Below are 17,122 nucleotides of genomic sequence, written 5' to 3'. Positions count from 1 at the left end.
CATGTTCTCACTCATAGGTGGGAACTGAACAATGAGATCACTTGGACTCGGGAAGGGGAACATCACACACTGGGGCCTATCATGGGGAGGTGGGAGGGGGGAGGGATTGCATTGGGGAGTTATACATGATATAAATGATGAATTGATGGGTGCTGACGAGTTGATGGGTGCAGCACACCAACATGGCATAAGTATACATATGTAACAAACCTGCACGTTATGCACATGTACCCTAGAACTTAAAGTATAATAAAAAAAAAAAAAGAAAGAAATTTTTGTTTTGGAGATATACATGCATTTACACACATGAACCATAGATTGCAATGTAAAATATACTTTATACTGTGGCTTATAAAAAACAAACCTAGAAATTACTGTGTAGTGTCTGATCCAACTCATATACAACAAAAGATCTCATCCACATTTTTGCTAGTACTGACAGTAAAATAGATAAACTGGGAAGAATCTGGAATACTTTTATTCTCTTTTAATTGATATTTACGAGGACAGAGATATTTACAAGGACAGAGATCAAAGAAAAAATTTGAATCATTTGTTGGCAATTTAACATAAATAATAAGAGGCAGAAACTCAAAATCAAGTTTTTTGATTCTAAGTCATAGTTTCTTTTCCCACTGGTCCACTCAACCTCCTGAATTTGTTCTTTCCCAGATACATGCTGCTATTTGCAATCAATACATTTGCTAACTAAAAAGAAAGTTATCTCACTTTCCAGCTAGCAATACTAGGGATGAAAGGAACATTCTATAAGTGAAATGATTCTGACACTGCAGAAATTTAATAAAGAGAAATGTTTTTAAAAGAACACTATTTCCACTATGCTGACTTTATCCCAAATAATACTGTTCCAATTAGGTCACCTATGTGACCTAATATACACAATTAATGTTGGTTAGGCTGTTGAACTGTAAGTACCTGAAATATATACCAAAGTCAAAATTAAATATTCTTTCTAAATTCATACTTTTAATGGAAGGTAATTTGGCAGTGCCTATCAAAATGCAAAATGTAACTACCAGTGACCCAGAAATTTTACTTCTTGCACAAATGCACAAGAAGGCTAACAGCAACATTGTCTATAACGATATTCATCAAAGCAGGTGTAGGTGGACATTTGCTGTTTCTCGCTACCTAGCATCAGAGCACTCTTCTTTGAGATCCCTAGCAGCTAGGGCAGGGAGATATGTGTCCTTGACTGAGCCAATCAGATACTCCTATCTAGAACTTAGAATCTTGAAAAAGTGCTGCAATATCAAGGACCATCAACAGACAATACATGGTGGCTACAGTGGAAATGAGAGCAGTGGAGGCCAGTGGTATGCATCCAGCATCTTCTCAAGCAGGCCGTACTGACAACAGCAATTTTGCTGTGCCTTGCCTTTCTTCATTTTGCCCATCTTCAAATTTGATTTTATTGCTTTCCCGTCTGTGAACCATCCAATCTTTCCAATAAAATCATCTGTTTACAGTAACCAGAATTGGTTTCTGTTATTTGCTACCACAGACCTCAACTAACAGAAATCAGAAGCTGATAAATTGTGGTTTGTCCATCTAGAGTTTTTAAAAAATGAGAGAGATTTACATGTGGTGATACAGAAAGACACTCAAGATTTACCCTCAAATGAAAAAAATAAAACTCTAGAACAGTAGTGATTGTATAATCTTACTGGTAGAATTGGGGCACATGTACACATACACAGGCTTACAGAGGTACAGAAAATTTCTGGAAGGATGTTTACTATGCTTGCTTACATATGTAAAGTGTGAAGAGGAACTTTCATCAACACTATATAAGCAGTACTTTTATTGACTTCATCCAACTACCTCCATAGTGTCACTGCATTTAAATAACCAGCAAAACTTCTAGTGTGACCAAATATAGCTACTTTAAATGTTGATCTGGTAAGAAAATTACAAGAAAGCCTGCAAGTAAAATAATGCACTGTGAAATAGAAAATTTTGATTTCTTTCTCCTCCCTGTGTCTAAAATCTCTGAAGAATACTACTAAGTAGTACTTTTAATAAGACTTATTCATGGCTAAGGCTGAAAATTCAGTCACACTTAAGTCCAATATGATTTTTCTACTTCTCCTACAAATTCTCCAAGAAATGAGACTTTAAGCCAGAAAGAATGGGGGGAAAGGCCAAGCAAGAGAAAAAAAAAACAAAAAAAAGATTAAATGGTGAATGAGGCTTATTACTGTACAAATATCTGAGTTGAGGGTAGAAATTTGCCCCACTTAGAGAATGGGGAAGGGAATAATGCTCCTTAATGCAGATATCCAGAGGGTTAAGCAATCCCTTAAACTATGACACACAATGGTCTTCACAGTATAGTCCCAAGATTCCTTAGTGTTAATCATCATATCCCTTTCCCCCAGTCCTGATGAAAACCCTTTATTGCCACATTTTGTACATCACTCCTGGTATAAAGTCATTAAACCTTCTTGGCAAAATAAGTATGAGGAGCCAGCCCAGTATTTCTCATGTAATATAAAGATGTGGCAAAAGTACAAACTGATTCTACTGATTAGGTGGACAATTATTTAAACAAGTTATACCAAATCTGTACCTATCACCTGATTTTTCATTTGTTATTTATGTTTTATTTTAAAGAGAGAATTTTACTACACTGCCCAGGCTGGAGGGCAGTGGCTACTCATAGGCGTGATCATGGTACATTGCAGCCCTGAACTCCTAGCCTCAAACAATCCTCCTATCTCAGCCTTCCACGTAGCCAGGACTACAGGCACATTCCACCACGTCTAGTTATTGATTTTTCATTTGGAAAAAGGGGTTAATAGTTACCTACTAAGATTACTGTGAGAACACATATGAATGTCACAACATAGTACCAGCATACAGTAAGCGGGTGCTCAATAAAGGTTTACTGACAATCTGAAATCTAAGCCTGTCCACATACCTTTAGTACTTCGTACGTATTTTTATTACATTTTCTTGTAGTTATTGTGGCAAACTGATCTTCCCTGTAGGGTGGGACAGTCTTCATTTTTTGAACTCCAGCACAGGGACTGCCCACAATAGTATCTATTTTTTTTTTTTTTCCGCGGGAAACTGGGGCAGTTTTATGGACGATGGCAATGTACAAGACTCCACACCTAGGTATGTGGGCGAGGTAAGGCCTGAGTTCAGGCCTTATGATCCTCCTCCAGACCCTTGGAGGAAAACTTCTCCTGCAGTTTCTTCCACATGCTTTTATCTATTTCCTTAAGCTCTTCCAAGGTGTCTGTGGACAGGATCACCTTGTACTCTTCCAACGACAGGTCACTGAAGCTGGTGTCTCTGGGGCGAGGGTACTTGGGTTTGTAGTAGTTTGTATGGAGTCGCGCTAAGCTCTGGTACATCTAATCACAGGTCTCAGGCTCTGCAACCTGGGTATTCTCTCCCTCCCGAAAGGCCTGTGCTACCAGCTGTCGTGGGTAAGCGCCAAAGTCCCGGCCCCGTTTGGTCTCCTCCACTGGCCATTTCTCACAGAGCTTAAGAAAAGGCCGGTACCGGCTGGCCACCATTTTGGGCCCCCAGTAGTATCTTTTTGTTGTTGTTGTGTTTTGTTTTTGAGACAGAAGTCTTGCTCTGTCGCCCAGGCTGGAGTGTAGTGGTGCGATCCCAGTTCACTGCAACCTCCGCCTTCAAGTGATTCTCCTGCCTCAGTCTCCCGAGTAGCTGGGATTAGGCACCCATCACCACGCCCAGCTAATTTTTATATTTTAGTAGAGATGGGGTTTTGCCATGTTGGTCAGGCTGGTCTTGAACTCCTGATCTCAACCAATCCACCCGCCTTGGCCACCCAAAATGCTGGAATTACAGATATGAGCCACCACGCCTGGCCCACAATAGTATCTTAAATTTCTTTAAGGGAAGAAGAAAAAAAATCAACTGCAAATCTCTATCCTTTGCATAAACTCCACCTTCCACGCCTTCATATGTGTCAATCAAACTCCTACTCCAGCACAAGTTAACTTACCAGTGAACAAGCTCTTTCCATTTTATGAAGAGTCCAGCTGTATGTCTTCTACTCATGGTCCTGGTATGAGTCCCTCTTTTATATGTCAGTCACCTAAGTATCTGAAAGTCATTATTATATTCTCCTTTAAGTCTTCTTTTTAAGGTTAAAATGGTTCAGATACTCAACAATTCCTAAAATGTCATGAATGTTATAGCCTTCATACCAGTGTTACTGGTCTCCTGAGCATGAACTCCTGTTTGTAGATATTTCTTTAAAACAAGATTTTCAGAACTGAATTGCAGTTGAGGCCTGACAGGGTAGAACCTGCCTTATCCGTACACTATACTTTTACTAATCTAGCATCACATTTATTCTTTGGTTCACTTTATTACTTATCTGACTCATATGAATCAAGTAATGTAAAACTAAGTTTTTAGACATGTGTGGATATCGAACCAGCTGACCTCCATTTTGTATTTGTATGGTTATTTCACAAGCAAATACTGGGTTTTAACTTCATTTTTATTTAATTCAATTTTGCTAAAATTTGGACAATCATTCTGCCTACCAAGGTCCCTTTGGATTCTGTCAGTTAAAATCCAAATTATATATTAGCTCTTTCAACCAAATTGAACTGCGTCCAAGTTGTTGCTAACATCAGAAGTAAAAAATTCAGGATTGCACGTAGCAGCATGCTCCTTCCAGCTTGCCTACATGGCAGTCCTTTATGGACACAGTTCTTAAACCAGATGAAAATCCCTGTAGCAGGCTGTGTGCGGTGGCCCATGTATACAATCCCAGCACTTGGGGAGGCCAAGGAGTACAGACTGCTTGAGCCCAGGAATTTGAGACCAGCCTAGGCAACATAGTGAGACCTTGTCTCTACAAAAAATACAAAAATAGCCGGCTGTAGTCCCATGCACTTGTAGTCCCAGCTACTCAGGAGGCCAAGGTGGGAGGATCGCTTGAGCCCAGGAGACGGAGGTTGCAGTGAGCTGAGACTGTGCCACTGCACTTCAGCCTGGGCAACAGAGCAAGACTCCGTCTCGGGAAGAAAAAAAAAAGATCCATGTAGCTATGAATCCAGTAGAATTTCTTCACCTCACACCCAAGTTTATCCTGAGCAAGTATAACAAATACCTTTACATAGAGGACTGGTGACTCAATTCATCAGGTATACATAATTATTGCTTTAATTTATAACTTTTTAGCTATTTATTAGTTTTTGTGTCAAGTAAAGCCTTGAGCATAAGTAATCTGGGACACATATACTTTTACTTTGCCCTTTGACATAGTTAAAACTGAACTAATAATACTTTATCCAAAGAAAGAAGACAACCACTGATTAACAGATTTATTTATATCAAAGACTTCTATAGAGCTACAAAACCACCTCTTTCCAAAGGGGTTCAAAATTGACTGAAATCATTCAAGTGGTACCACAAGTACCAAGAGTGAGTGTAGAAGAAATCAATGTAGGCCGGGAACGGTGGCTCATGCCTGTAATTACAGTACTTTAGGAGGCCAAGGCGGGTGGTTCACCTCAGGTCAGGAGTTCAAGGCCGGCTTGACCAACATGGTGAAACCTTGTCTCTACTAAAAATACAAAAAAATTAGTTGGGCATGGCAGCTGGCACCTGTAATCCCAGCTATTCGGGAGGGTGTGGCAGGAGAATCGCTTGAACCCAGGAGGTGGAGTTTGCAGTGAACCAAGATCACACCATTGTACTACAGCCTGGGCAACAAGAGCGAAAATCTGTCTAAAGAATAAAAAAAAAATCAAGGTAGAAAACAACTACTGGCTTTCCCATCTCTTCCTTGAAGACTAGTGAAAAATAGTACCTCCTTGATATTCTTCTCCATCTCAAGTGGATCGTGAGGACACCTGAGATAGAAAAGTACTTTTTCTTTTATTGAGTCAAGGAGGACAACAGAATCAAGGAGAGCCATTTTGTGGTTAACACATGTTCAGCAGAGTGAACAGCTTTTTTTCTATAGGCAAGACCAACTCCACTAAATTTTAGAATGCTCAACAGATAGGAAACATTATCTCTAAGGTATTACTATTAATAAAGCACTGTGTAGCTTACAAGGCACCTTCACATATTATTTACTTTAAGCTCACAAAAATCCTGTGAGGTAGATAATCCAGGCATTGCTATTGGTTTTTCCAAATGAGAAAACTAAAACTGAAGGGGTATGAACTTTACTGAAGTCACAAGTAAACAGTACAGACACCACATTGATCGAGATATGCTAATTACAAATACCAGGCTCTTGGAAAATTTTCAAGAGTGGTGTCTAAGCTAAAATAACCAGAGAGGACTGCATAGTAGTTATTTCTAAAGAAAGACAAATGCAAAAGGGTCATCCATCAATTTTAATAATGCAGGGGCAGCAGAGCAAGCATGAATACACCACTGACACTGATATATCAACTGTAAATAAATGAAGGAAACAGATGACTAACACTTAAATTTTAAAGACAGCTGTAAAGCTAGGGGAAAAACCAAAACCAAACCCTGAGCCTTGGTGAATAACTCTATAGGGTGCACTAGGCAGATACTATACCTGTTTTAGAAACAAAATTTCAGAATTTAAATTGTTCATGCGCACTAGTAAGTTAGTGGCAGGTATCTTCTCTTCAGTAACCTCTCTACTGGCCTACAAGGAATAGGTGACCTATCCATGCTTGGAAAAATCTACCATATTGTTTCCTGTGCAGGACATGTGCCTGTCTAAACTCAAAAGCCCATGGCAAGTGGGCATGCCTGTGATCTACACCCTGATCTTTGTCTGTATGACTGAACCAGGGTGGTACTTGATAGTAGAAATAAACCCAAATCCATCAGTGATTTCAATACATATGAAAACATTAAATTCTCCTGTTAAAATACAGACTCTCAGATTGAAATTTTTAAAATATAGAAATGGGCTACAATAAAAATACAGGCCTTTTTTTAAAAAAAGGTGATAAAGGGCTGGGCATGGTGGTTCATACCGTAATTCCAACACTTCAGAAGACTGAGGTAGGAGGATCACTTGAGCCCAGGAGTTGGATACCAGCCTGGGAAACATGGCAAGACCCATTTCTGCAGAAAATTTAAAAATCAGCCAGGTGCAGCCAGGCACAGTGGCTCACATTAGTAATCCCAGCACTTTGGGAGGTTGAGGCAGGCAGATCACGTGAGGTCAGGAGTTTGAGACCAGCCTGGCCAACATGGTGAAACCCTGTCTCTACTAAAATACAAAAAGTAGCCAGGTGTGTTGGTGTGTGCCTGTAATCTCAGCTACTTGAGAGGCTGAGGCAGAATGGCTTGAACCCAGGAGGCAGAGGTTGCAGTGAGCCAAGACTGTGCTACTGCATTCCAGCCTGGGTGACAGAGTGAGACTCTCCCCCCCAAAAAAAGAAAAAAATTAACCAGGAGTGGTGGCATGTGCCTGTGATCTCAGCTACTTGGGAGGCTAAGATGGGAGGATCCCTTGAGCCCAGGAGGCAGAAGCTGCAGTGAGCCATGATAGTGCTACTGCACTCCAGCATGGGTGACAGAGTGAGACTCCATCTCAAAAAAAAAAAAAAAAAAAAAGAATGGAGAAAACTGCAGTACAGTCAAACAACAGAACATAATCAAGCAATTAATACCAATAAAACAGAATGAAATGTATTAATACAGATAAACCCCCAAAGTAATGAGCAAAAAAGTTTCAGAGTCAAGTGTAACGTTTACTTCCTAAACAAAGCAAATATGAACCAAGTATGCAAAATTAATATCAAATACCTGAATTCAAAAAAATCATACTAAGAAACAAGTGAAGGGAAACCTACTGACAAAGGAATAACTCCTCAGTAAGATGTATGGGTCATAAATACCTTGCAAATTAGCCCCCAAATTCATGCAGGGAGGGGAGAAATAATCTGACAGAAGAACAAGAAAAATCCATTGTCATAATATGAGATTTTAACATCTCTCTCCAAAGGTCAAAAAGAAGTAGACAAAAAACTACATAGAAGATATGATCCATGCTAATATCAAGTCTGATCTAACAGACATGCATGAAAACCTGAACTCACTACATACACAAGAATATACTTTTCAAGCACATATGGAACATGTACAAAAACCAATCAAGTACTCGGCTACAAAATTAGTCTCACACACTGAAGAATCAGTACATACAGTCTACAGTCTCTCAGTTTAATAAAGTCAGAAATCAATAATGAAAAGATTCTTTAAAGAAAAGAAGAAAAGACAAAAGAAAAAAAAAAAAAAAAAGAAACATGCTTACTGGGTCAAGAGAGAAGCCATGAGAAGAAAACAAAAACTTCGGAGTAGCCAACTGCTCAAGATCTGTTACACTATTTTACTTGGATTCCTGTAAGTCCTCTTTAAATTCTTATCATAAATCTCTTTTCTTGAGCTATTTGCAGTGTGTTTCTGTTCCTTCACAGAACAAAATCCTACCCAGTCTTTTAAATCATTACCAGGAGCCAGGCACAGTAACTCACACCTGTAATCCCAGTACTTTGCAGGGCTGAGGCAGGAGGATCACTTGAGGCCAGGAGTTTGACAGACCAGCCTAGGCAACATAGTGAAACCTCATCTCTTAAACAAGATAAATCATAAGGTGGACTTGGATGGCCATTCACTCTAAATTAAGCAAAACTGCCAAAAATATAGACATCTGAAATAAAAGGAATCTTGATAAACAGTCCTGATAACGTAAAAAACTTGCCATAGAACAATTTGATGCAAACAAATAAAAACACCAACACAGGCTAGGAAAAAAAACAATTAGAGACAAGGATAACATGCTCCTTCAAGTATCAGCTGCCCAAAAACAAGCAAGCTAAATGGGTGGCAGTGGGAGGATCAACATATTAGAACACAGAGGGCAAAAAAAATTGTTTTTGCTATTATTAGCATTACTTAGACACTATACAGTACTGGTCAGATTTGGGTGAATTTTTCAAATACATATGGGGAAATTATAGAAACACTGAAAGCAGCAGGATAAAAAATAAAGATATAACCATTTTTTATTCTAGTTGCTGTTACATGTATGATATCATGTATTCATTCTCATTTTATAGATAAAGACACCAAGGCTCAGAAAGATCAAATGGGTTGCCCACAGTCACATGGCTGGTAAATAGCAGAGAAAGTACTTTATCCTACTTTTATATAGGATAGTTCTGCACTATTATGCATGAATGGAGGTCCTACCTATTTAAGGGAATTGAAGGCTATGTACTCCCACAGCAACTCAATCGATCAAACAGAAAGCCAAAAGAAGAGGTCTGATGTGAAATTTATGGGAATCAGGAACTGTAATATGGGGAAGAGAGCATGAACTTTGGAGTCAGAAAAAACTGGGTTCAAGTTCCAGATTGGTCAGTTACTAGGTGTATACAAGAAGACTGTATGTGGTAACATGTGTCCCTTTCCTCACCTATAAAATGGTGTCTTCCTCAGAGATTCAATGAGTTATGCCTCTAGAGAAAATGCCCTATAAAACCAGTTGTATATTTATACTCACGATACTGTATTATTTTTAAGAGGAATCAGAAGCAAAGCTTCTTTCAAGACTCACAATGTCAGCAGTTACTAAGTATATACATGAACGTACTTCAAAAAAAATAATGGATACTAAGATTAGGATAAATTAGCAAGATTGTCTTTCTGCACTGGTTAGTGCTAAATTCAGTGTCCACTTCAAAGAAGTCTACACAACCTCATATCACAGATTCTGAGTATAAATGTCCTGATACAGTTTGGCTTTGTGTCCCCATGAAAATTTCATCTGGAATTGTAATCCCCATGTGCTGGGGGAGTGGCCAATCTGATTGTATGATAAGGCATGGCCCTTCCTCCACTGTTCTCTCTCCTGCAGTCTTGTGAAGAAGGTACCTGCTTCCCCTTTGCCTTCTGCCATGACTGCAATTTTTCTGAGGCCTCTCCAGCTATCCAAACTGTGAGTCAATTAAACCTCTTTTGTTTATAAATTATCTAGTCTCGTGCCATATCTTTATAGCAGTATGAAAATGGACGAATACACGTCCTTTCTGATCTTACTTTACTGTTTCTACCATTTGTTCCTTAGCCCTTGAAATTGTCTGGCTCTGTGTCCCTACCCAAATCTCACATCAAATTGTAATTTCCAACGTTGGTCGAGGGGCCTGGTGGGAGCTGAATGGGTCACAGAGGTGGCTTTCCCCTCCCTGTTGTTCTCAGTGAGTTCTCACGAGAGCTGGTTGCTTAAAAGTGGGTAGCACTTCCCCCTTCACTCTCCCTTTCCTGGTCTGACATGGCAAGATGTGCTTGCTTGCCCTTCACCTTATCCCATGATTGTAAGTTTCCTGAGGCCTCCCAGTCATGCTTCCTGTACAGCCTATGGAACTGTGTGTTAATTAAACCTCTTTTTCTTCATAAATTCCCCAGTCTCACGTAGTTCCTTTTTTTTTTTTTGAGACGGAGTCTCGCACTGTTGCCTAGGCTGGAGTGCAATGGTGCCATCTCAGCTCACTGCAACCTCTGCCTCCCAGGTTCAAGCGACGCTCTTGTCTCAGCCTCCTGAGTAGCTGGGATTACAGGCGCATGCCATCACGCAAGGCTAATTTTTTGTATTTTAGTAGAGACGGGGTTTCACCGTGTTGCCCAGGCTGGTCTTGAACTCCTGAGCGCAGGCAATCCACCTGCCTCGGCCTCCAAAGTGCTAGGATTACACGTGTGAACCATCATGCCCAGCCTCAGATACTTCTTTGTAGCAGTGTGAGAATGGATTAATGCAGCCCTTTATGGTAGGCAGAATAATGCCTTCCAAAAGTTATTAACATCCTAATCCCCAGAACCTGTGAATATTTTACCCTACATGGCAAGGGAACTTTGCAGATTTGATTAAGATTAGACCTTGAGATGGGGAGATTAGCATGGATTATCCAGGTAAGCCCAATCTAATCACACGCGTCCTTAGAAGTGAAGAACCTTTCCTACAACAGAGAGACATGGGATGGCCCAACAATAAGAAGAAAGATGAGACACAAGAAGGACGTGACCCACTGTTGTTGGTTGTGAAGATAGAGGAAGGGGGCCATGGGCCAAGGGATGTGGGTAGGTGAGTGGACTCTAGAAGCTGGGAAAAGCTCTCAGATGATAGCCAGGAAGGAAATGGGGTCTCAGCCCTACAGTTTCATGGAAGTGTATTCTGCCAACAACCTGAGTGAGCCAAGACTCTCTAGAAGGGAACCCAGTCCTATCGAAACCTGGATTTCAGCCCAGTGAGACATGTTAGACTTCTGAACTATATGATAAGATAAATTCATGTTACTTCAGTTGCTAAGTTTCTGGTAGCTTGTTATGCTAGCAATAGAAAACTAACATATATACACACACACACACACACACACATATACATACACATATATATACATATATATCCTTACTCTCTCATTTACATTAAAAAACTAAAAAAAATTATATAAGTGCCCTTAAATCCTGTTTTGAAACAAGGAGGAATAAATTGGTCAATGCATGCAGCCTACCCAGCAGAACCTACCTAGCACACATTCATCATTTACTGAAGCACTAACTCTAACTCTGTATCAGGCACCATCCTTCCTTTAAGGAGTTGGCTACAGCATGCAGCTATCAATATTCATTTTCTCCCTTAGATTTGGCTAAAAGCACAGTGACTCTCAGCTATACATGAAAATGAGAATACTTTAAAGTAAGAACTGGGAGAAACCTAAAGCTACATTGTGACTGTGAAAAGTAAAAATTCAGAAGATATGGGGAAGGAAAGAGCAAAGGGGAATGGAGCCAGACCACCCTGTAATCAAGAGAACGACCCGTGGAGTCAGACACCCCTAGATCTTTGTTCTACCACTGTATTTGTTCGTTTTCACACTGCTATAAAGACACTACCCGAGACTGGTAATTTATAAAGGAAAGAGGCTTAATTGACTTACAGTTTTGCATGGCTGGGGAGGCCTCAGAAACCTTATAATCATGGCAGAAGGGGAAGCAGGCACATATTACATGGCGGCAGGAGAAAAACAGAGTATGAATGAGGAACTGACAAACACTTATGAAATAACCAGATCTCAAAAGCACTCACTATCACCAGATCAGCATGGGGGAACCGCCCCCATGATCCAGTCCTCCCACTGGATCCCTCCCTCGACACGTGGGGACTACAGAAATTAAAACTTGTGATGAGATTTGAGTGGGACACAGAGCCAAACCATATCAACCATCTATTAAGATAATTTGCCCCAAATGGCACAACTCAGTTTCTTCATCTGTAAAACAGTAATCTCATATATCTGTTGAACAGATAAGTTTTTGATATGGTGTAGGAACTATAAAAAGTGTGGAGGATTACTCATGAGAATCTGCTATACAGACCACAGTGCCAAAAGCTAATGTGATGGAGAATTCCATACGAATTCAGTCTGGCTACACCTTAGGGATTAAATAAAATCCCCCAAAGCAGAAAATTTGACAGCAGAAAAAGAATCAATTTTAGAAAACAAGCAAAAAAGCCCATGGCTAAACCAGCAGTGGAATTTTACAGTACTACCATCACTACAAACAATATTTTTTAAAAATACTGATGACTGGGACTCCCCAGAGAGTAACTAAAACAGCATTTCCATGAATGAGAACCAAATATTAATAGTTTGAGTTGAGAAACACCGCAGAAATTAAAAGGGGGCTTCTATCTGTGCATGACAGGAAAAGAATCTAGAACCTTTTTGCCAGGCATCTGTTACTCACAAGTAACAGCTAAAACTAGAGTACTTTAAAACTTGCAAATAATCAAGGCTAACGAAACCAAATGGGACAGTTTCTTGGAGAAAATGTAAAGTTAGGAGGGAGACAAGAGAGGTCTGCATATGGCTGCATCTTTTGTACCAAAGGACACAGTCTCACAGACTGAGGATGAGCAGAGAGTAACAAATGAAGTAAGCACAGCTGGGCCAGAAGGAAAGGGAAAAACAGCTGAGATGGCAAAATTAGGGTTTGCTCAAATAAAACATCAAACTGGCTGGCTACTGCAAGATGAGGAAAGCTGAAGAGTTAAAATGAAGGAGGGGAGCAGTTGGGGTGATAAAAGAGAAAATTTCACACTGGACAGGAATGGCATGGAACAGAAAGGACAGAACACCAACTGAGAAGATAAGGAGGGAGAGTCACCAGAGGAGTTTAAGAAAGGTAAAAAGGAATGAGAACAACAGGGACAATGGCCTCTATGATTCACTATAAAGTCTCAGGCACAGCATAAATATTAGGTGGAGGAAGTAGTAAATAAACTGGGTTACAAAACAGACAGAAAAGAGCTAGTCAAAAATCCTGAAGGACCACCAATAACATACATAAAGCAAAAATTTTAGGATAACAAAAGTATATCATTTAAATTGCAAATGATGTTAAAAGATGTTTCAGCTCTCATTTGATAAATGAAACAGCTAAGCACATCTAAAAATGGGCAAAACTAAATAATATAGTTTAGGAATCTGTAAGTCATACAACTATGAAGAAAAGCAGGGAAGAATTAATATAAAATTCAGGCTAGTGGAAAACTGGTTGAGAAAGAGATGTATGTAAGAACGTAGAGTCCTTGGCTGGGCGTGGTGGCTCACACCTGTAATCCCAGCACTTTGGGAGGCAGAGGTGGGCAGATCACGAGGTTGGGAGATCAAGACCATTCTGGCTAACATGGTGAAAGCCCATCTTTACTAAAAATACAAAAAATTAGACGGGCGTGGCGGCATGCGCCTGTAGTTCCAGCTAGTCAGGAGGCTGAGGCATGAGAATGGCGTGAACCTGGGAGGCGGATGTTGCAGGGAGCCGAGACTGCACCACTGCACTCCAGCCTGGGTGACAGAGAGAGACTCGATCTCAAGGAAAAAAAAAACAAACAAGAATGTGGAGTTCTTTTGCATGTGTGTTTATCATTATTCTTTAAAACTATTAAACTGCATATATATTACATATATTCTTTTATATGCATGCTATATCTTATAATAAAAAAGCTTTCATAGAATTTTTCTACCTCTGAACTTCCCAGTTTGTTTTTTGAAGATAACTCTAACAAATCTGCTTATATAATAAAATAAAATGACTAGTACTTCTGGCCACAGGTTTTGCAACATTCAGCTCCACCTCAAATTTAGTCAATCAAAATCCCTAGGGGTTGGGTTGCTGAATTTTTTTTTTTTTAAACAAACACCTCAGTGATTCACAAGAATCTAAAGAAACTCAAATTTGAGTCTCCCACAGGAAGGTCTTCCTTCTGTTTTTCTCTAGAGCTCCTGAGAATCTAATCCCATTCCTTCCCCAAATCCTCTAGAACTTTGCTCCTTCCCTCCCCTTCTCTTGTATTTAACTTTCAACCTCAAGTCTCTCCTATCTTAAAATACAAACACGCACTCACATTTACTCTTCAATAAAATAACCCATGCATGGTTCTACTTGTAACTTCCCAATAACTCTTTTGGTAAAAGCACCGATACTATGTATGATATTGTTTAAATTTTTTTAAAAAACAAAGTAGGAGGACCCTACAATATAAAAAGCCCCATTTCACCAACACCAACTCTTCCAGTGTAATCAACATAAGCATATAATTCTACTCTCCTCCCCAGAAGTAACAGTTAAGTGTGTAGTCTTGGGACTCTTTCTATTTACACATATAAAAAGCCACATTTTTTTTTTAACAATATAAATGAAAATACACCTTAGTTCTCCCCCTCATTGATGTCTGAATCAAACACTGTGGCAAAGCACTAATGTCTTCCTACCATTTCAACCAACAGTCCCTAACCTCTACTGCACATGACACTGGTAACCACTCCCTCTCTATTCCATGACACTGTACTGCCCAGGTCTCTCTTGCTTTTTTGATTATTCCTTGTTAGTCTACTATGCTGATAACTTTCCCCACATGCCCCATGAACACTAGTATTTCCCACCATTACATCCACGCTTTCATCTGTCAATGCATTCAATGAACAATCACACCTACTTCATTCCAGGAGGACAACTTTGTCAGATCCCCATTTGTCAATGGTTTGGCATGTGAACCAATGCTCCAAATCACTTGCATCAAAGAAACAAATGCTGCCTTGCCATGGTGGCTCACACCTGTAATCCCAGCACTTAAGGAGGCTGAGGTGAGTGGATCACCTGAGGTAAGGAGTTCGAGACCAGTCAGACCAACATGGCGAAATCCCATCTCTACTAAAAATACAAAAATTAGCTGGGAGTGGGGGCGGATGCCTGTAATCCCAGCTACTGGGGATGCCTGTAATCCCAGCTACTGGATAGGAGAATCACTTGAACCTAGGAGGTGGACATTGCAGTGAACCAAGATCACACCACTGCACTCCAGCCTGTGTGACAAGAGCAAAACTCTGTCTCAAAAAAAAAAAAAAGATAAAAGAAACAAATGCTTGCAATTTTGGCATGATACGTAATTTCACTTTGCAACTAATTCAAACTATATTATGATCAGCAAGCCCCTAAGCCAATCAGGAGGATGGGAATCAGAAGTAAGCCTGAGAAATTAATTTTTTAAAGTGATAACTTATTAATAATTATTTTCATATCATGATTTTTCTTCCCTACATAACCTTGTAATTTCAAAAGCTCAGAAAATGAACTCTCAGGTAACAGAGACTCCATTTTATGTTATTAGCTCCCAAATCTATCCCAGATTACTCTCTCCTGAGCCAGAAATCAACTTTCAACTACATACCAGACATTCCCCCATGCCCACTCTGGCGGTGCCTACTCATCATTCCAATTTCAGCTCAAACATCACCCAGCGCCTCCCCTCAAGGATCCATCCACTTATCTATTAAATGAATCTGACACTCAATGGTGTACCCTTGCATCTAAAACAAAGCCAAAGACCTTCCTAACTAAAAAGATTATTTAAAATGCAAGTGGGGCTGACAGCAGTGGCTCGTGCTTGTAATCTGGCACTTTGGGAGGCTGAAGTGGGAGGATGGCTTGAGCCCAGGAGTTTGAGACCAGTCTGAGCAACACAGTGAGAGCCCATCTCTACAAGAATTTAAAAATTAGCCAGGCATGGTGGCATGTTCCTGTGTTCCCAGCTACTTGGAAGACTTAGGGTGGGAGGATTGCTTGGGCCCAGGAGACTGAAGCTGTAGTGAGTGAGCCTTAATAGTGCCACTGCACTCCTGTCTGGGCGACAGAGATCATTGTCTCAATAGATAAATAAATAATATAAAGTAAAATAAAATAAAATAAAATAAAATGTAAGTGGTGTATATACATAAGACTGAAAAATAAATAAAAAATAAAATGTAAGTGGGACTGGGACTGAAGAGAAGGGAAACAGAATGAGGGAACGGAGGAGGGGACCAGCATAAAATGCAACAGGGAGTGGTAGGATTTGTTAAAATCTCAAAAGAATGGATAAAAAGGAGTTGGCCAGGTGACAAAAATCTTTGACATAACTTTTTTTGATAGGGAAGAACAAGAAAGGGTGCTTCAGATATTAACAGAAATAAGAACGCAACCAAATTTGTGCCTTTGTTTACCCTGCTGAGCATTGAGCGGCAGGGAGGGTTAGTGATAAGGTTAAAATGGTAGGCAGATGCTAGAATTTCAGGAGCAAAAATTACTATAGGTTTGTATTTTTTCTCTCCTTCTATGCTTGATAATTAACTGCTTATTAAATAAATAACTGCTTATTAAAAACCACTTTCCACTTTACATCTAGATTTAAATGACACATTTTACTAAATGACTCAGAAACAAGACAGGAACAAGGAAAAAATTTAAAGCTACATTTTAACTGCATTTAGTCTTACAGTAAGAAAACAGCTCAATAGTATCATCATGATCATGTAAGTTTTTAAAATCTCTTCTACTAAGGAGGGAACTCTGTAAAGGAAAAATGTGCATTGTTCCTTTCCCTTGAGAAGTCAAAGTACTTTCACATTTATCCTCATTTTATCTCACATACTGAGAGAAGGTTATAGGTTAGGGAAACAGGGAAACAGAAAATTAGGTGATTTCCTTCATTCTAAGATGCATGTTTTGACCTTGACTTTTAAAAAATCAAGGTGGATCTCACATTACTGATTTTAAAGTCATCTTT

The 17,122-nt window shown here is 39.7% G+C and overlaps 1 protein-coding gene and 1 pseudogene across 1 annotated transcript in view; both read right to left on the bottom strand.

Annotated features, from left to right (window-relative positions):
• Positions 1–17,122, bottom strand: part of RAB2A (RAB2A, member RAS oncogene family) — a 106,406-nt gene that overhangs the window by 86,144 nt on the left and 3,140 nt on the right. The window lies entirely within an intron of this gene.
• Positions 3,171–3,581, bottom strand: LOC108543158 (ubiquinol-cytochrome-c reductase complex assembly factor 2 pseudogene; annotated as a pseudogene).

The sequence above is a fragment of the Rhinopithecus bieti genome, unplaced genomic scaffold, assembly GCF_001698545.2.
Source record: "Rhinopithecus bieti isolate Rb0 unplaced genomic scaffold, ASM169854v2 scaffold_21726, whole genome shotgun sequence".
NCBI lineage: Eukaryota > Metazoa > Chordata > Mammalia > Primates > Cercopithecidae > Rhinopithecus > Rhinopithecus bieti.
The sequence above is the reverse complement of the archived record's forward strand: the minus strand, read 5'-3'. Positions and strand labels throughout refer to the sequence as shown.